The 4,370-nt window shown below is 46.4% G+C and overlaps 1 pseudogene; it reads right to left on the bottom strand.

Moving 5' to 3' along the window:
• Positions 1 to 1,785: 1,785 nt before the first annotated feature.
• LOC103086793 (60S ribosomal protein L39-like) lies at positions 1,786 to 2,374 on the bottom strand (annotated as a pseudogene).
• Positions 2,375 to 4,370: the final 1,996 nt, after the last annotated feature.

Below are 4,370 nucleotides of genomic sequence, written 5' to 3'. Positions count from 1 at the left end.
GTTCCTGTCTATTCCAGCAGCCCCAGAGGTATTTGGGTTTTGGGGTGCGGGGAGGAGTGGAGGCAAGGGAGGCTTAGAATCTGTCAGCTGCAGGGTTTAGATCCAGCCCAAAGAACACCCACGCCTGAGTAACTCCCAGGGGGTGGCAGCGAGCCAAGGAAGAAAGGACTCCCTGCCCAGCCAGGGGAGTTGGGGCCCGGCTCGGGGCTCTGCACGGCCGGATGTCAGCAGCAAAGCGATGCAGCTGCCGGCACAGTCAGAGAAGGGCCAGCCAGAGACCAGAGCCCTTCAGCAGGGCTGTGTCCTGCTAGCACCCAGAGTCTCCTCGCCACCTTGACAGGGCAAATTCTGGGATGGAACCGTGTCAACCCAAGGGTCTCATCGGGGAAGGGGGAACCCCTGGAGTAGGAAAGTGTCCCTCTTGTTCTAAACTGTAAATACGCCTCTTAGCACAGCTCTGTGATGCTTGGGAAGCCAATGAACAGCGTTGGACAGGCCCCGATGTTAGTCTCAGCTTGACACAAACTAGTTGTTCCTGACTCTGAAATCCACTGGGCTATGATGGCATTTTTTTAACTGCAAAGTGTCCTATAGTTGCTAGCATTGTATATTAATAAAAATAATTTCTTTGGACTTACAGATCAATCCCCCACCACAGGTCACATGGAGATAGTAACTTACCTATATCCTCAGACCTACATAGTGCGTGGTAGGAATGCAGTACATGTGCTGGATGGATGGATAGATTGATGGACGGATGGACAGATGAATGGATGGATGGATGGACAGAAAGATGGATGGATGGATGGATGGGAATGGATGGATGGATGGATGGATGGATAGATGACTATTTATTGAAGACTCAGTATTCCCGGCATGGGTCAGACTCTTTGTGGGGATACTGAGAGGTGTGAGGCATTGTCCTGCCCTCCAGGCACTGACAGTCTACTTGGGGAAATAGAACTAATACCCCCAAAGAACTTAAAGAACAGGAGTGCTGAGCCTCCTGAAACCAGGGCTGTGGGTACACTTCCCGGAGAGAACAGGTCTAAACCTGCTAGGATTCGGGTGGGTGACGCAGACTTGTAAGCCTTCCTGAGAGGCAATAAAGACTTATGCTCCCCGATAGCCTCTTTTCAAAGGCAAACTTACTTCAAGATAGTAAATCCCATTTATGTTTTAGGGTGGATACATTTGTTATTTTCCAAAGCGTGGGAGCAGAGAGGGGAGGCAGTGACGTGGGGTAAGATGGTATGAGGAGGGGAGGCTTTGCCTGCTTCAGAAATCTCAGCTGCCCCCCTGCTCACTGCCTCTCATCCCTCCCCCCGTCAGCAGAAAGGACACCTCACCCAACACCTCTTTTAGGCGGAAGGTTGTGTCTGGGTCCCGGTTGGGGCCAGGAGGGTAGAGAGAAGCAAAGTGGGAAGGTAAAAGCAGAGCAGGTCCAAGAGTTCTTAGAAGACTGACTTTAAAAAGAATGTGTTGCATGGGGGTGGGGGCACTGGGGAGGCATCAACTCCATCTTTCTCACTCCCTGGGCACTGAGCTACACTGAGCTTTGGCAGATGGGCAAGGCTAGGGCTTAGAAGTCCTGCCAGGCAAGATGGGGAGAGGAGTTAGCCACGTGCAGTGGAGAACAGTCTCCGGCAGACTCTGCTCTGTTCAGACCTGAGCTGGCTGAAGGGGGGCCCTGCATTGTAAACCTGCTTTTCACTGTTATTTAACAGTGGAGGGTGATGACTCAGTCTGGCCTCTAGGAGGATGCACTGGTTTAAAGTATCTGAGTCAGCTGAGTGGGAGGAAAGAGGCTTAAAAGGACAGACATTGCCAAAGCCCAGCCAAGGGCAGAGCCCAAAGGATACAAGAAGGACCTTCAGCCACAGTCTGAAATCTGCACGTGGTTCCCTGGTGAGCCCATCCAGTGTCTACCCTCAAGCCACCCTCCATTGCCAGTGACGTAGTCCTGGTTACCCTCTTGCTGCTAGTTATCCTGGGACCAACGACCAGGTTGTTTTATTTTATTTTATTTTTCAAACAAAAGGGCTCACATATTTACTACTGAACTAACCTGCTAGTGCAGAAGCATAGAAACAAAGAGGAAGATCATTTTTCCCAATAGATCATGTCCTGCTGTCCAGACAGTGGACAGCTAGATATGGTAAGATGCCAGTGACCTTGATACAGCGTCGATATGTGGGCCATCTCATGTGTGATTCCTTACTGACCCAGCTTGGCTCTTCTCCAATATCTCCTCTTAGAGTTGTACCTGATTTTATGACCAGTTTTCATACAAATCCACTGGGAGAGTGGGACAATTCTGTTTTTGTTTCCTGGCCAGGAATTTCTTGATCCTGAATGTCTTGTGAGAAGGCATGGCAAGGAACAGAGTCAACAACACACACCAAGCTGGTGGAGAAGGGAAGAGAGAGACAGGCTATTGTGAACGGCAGCCTCAGCCAATCCCTGCCCTTCTGGAGGGGTGTAGGGGAATCTGCATGGCAACAGACTTTGAGGGCTCATCCAGAGGAAGAACTAGGGCACTGGTGGGTGAAGGGGGCTCAGAGTAAAGGCTGAGGTGAGTTATAAGAATCTGGAGAAGAGAAGACTCAAGTAAAACTCCAAGACTTTAAATCTCAGGAGGGCTGGCAGGTAGCAGAGGAACTGAGCATTCTTTCTGTGGCTTCCAGGAGAAATCCACCCCTAGTGGAGGCAAGTTCTGTGGGGCAAGTCTGGCCATCTTTCCATGAATATGGTGCAGGTGGCTCAAGCACTGGGTGGGAGGTTGGACTAGATGAACTTTGGGGTCCTTCTGTAGTGAACTGGAGAATGATCCACACTGGTAGCTTGAAATCAGCCACAGTGGGAGTATTTACACCACAGAAAGTGGCAGGCACTACAGATCAGGTATCTGCCCCCCACCGTGTTTAACTGTTTAACCAGGTCTTTCCGATTTGCTCTAAGAACATGACACATGCCACACTGCAGAATCAGCCACAGCCACGAGTGATTTCTATTTTACCCACAAGGGAACAGACTCACCAAGGTTAAGAAACTCTCCCAAGGTCACAAATATATGGAGGTGGAATGAAAACTCTGACTCCAAAACTCATGATCACTCCAGAGTCCCAGGAGGCCTCTCTCTCCTACCCCAGACACAAAAGTGACTTGTCCTGTCAGGAAGTCACACTCAGATGTCTTTGGGCTGCCATCCTTCCACCTGCTCTTTATAAAGAAATGTTGTCTTTATTTTCATATATATATATATATATATATATATATATATATATATATATGTATGTATGTTTAAGCCAGGAAACTGGACTTCATGCCACATACACTGAAAAGTCCTCACCAGGCTTTTTTTATTTTTTAAATTTTTAAAAAATTAATTTATTTATGTATTTATTTTTGGCTACATTGGGTCTTCGTTGCTGCGCGTGGGCTTTCTCTAGTGTGGCGAGCGGGGTTTACTCTTCGTTGCGGTGCACGGGCTTCTCATTGCGGTGACCTCTCTTGTTGCGGAGCACGGGCTCTAGGTGCATGGGCTTCAGTAGTTGTGGATCACGGGCTTAGTTGCTCCGTGGCATGTGGGATCTTCCCGGACCAGGAATCAAACCCATGTCCCCTGCATTGGCAGGCGGATTCTTAACCACTGCGCCACCAAGGAAGCCCTGTTTGATATTTTTAATTACAATAACAACTTAGACTTGTGTAACAAATTTTAACACAAGACATATATAAATTAAAACAATAGCTCCTTGCCTCTAATCTACTTTTCCCCACCTCCTATTAATCATTTAGTATGTATCTATCCATAGCTTTCTATGTATTGCAGGACAAGCATATATAGAATATTAAACATACAGTCATACACACATAGGGTTGTTGTTTTTATACAATTGGGATCATACTATACAAAATGTTCAGTGATTTTTTTTCACTTAAATTGTCATATTTTTCCACTTCATTACTTCACTCATTTAAAAACTGCCTAGTATTTCAGAGTAGGTATGGATCATAATTTATGCCAAGGGTCTTTTATTGATGGACATTTAGGTTACAATGTTCTTCAGCAATTATCTTTGTAAAAATGTATGTTTGAGCATATGTGTATTTCTGTTGGATAGACTCCTAGAATTAGAATCTAGGGTATATGCATATTAAATTTTGATACTGTCAAACTGCCCTCCAAAAAAGACAGTGCCAATTCATACTCTATCAGCAGTAAACAAGAGTTTTCCCCCACCCACTTGTCAACACTAAATATTATCATCAATCTTTTGAATTTTTGCCACTCTGGTGGGTAAAAAGGTGGTATTTTTTAACTTTGCATGTCCTTAAAAATTAGTAAGTTTAAGTGTCTCCCAAAG

Source organism: Lipotes vexillifer, unplaced genomic scaffold, assembly GCF_000442215.2.
Source record: "Lipotes vexillifer unplaced genomic scaffold, Lipotes_vexillifer_v1.1 scaffold1122, whole genome shotgun sequence".
NCBI lineage: Eukaryota > Metazoa > Chordata > Mammalia > Artiodactyla > Lipotidae > Lipotes > Lipotes vexillifer.
The sequence above is the reverse complement of the archived record's forward strand: the minus strand, read 5'-3'. Positions and strand labels throughout refer to the sequence as shown.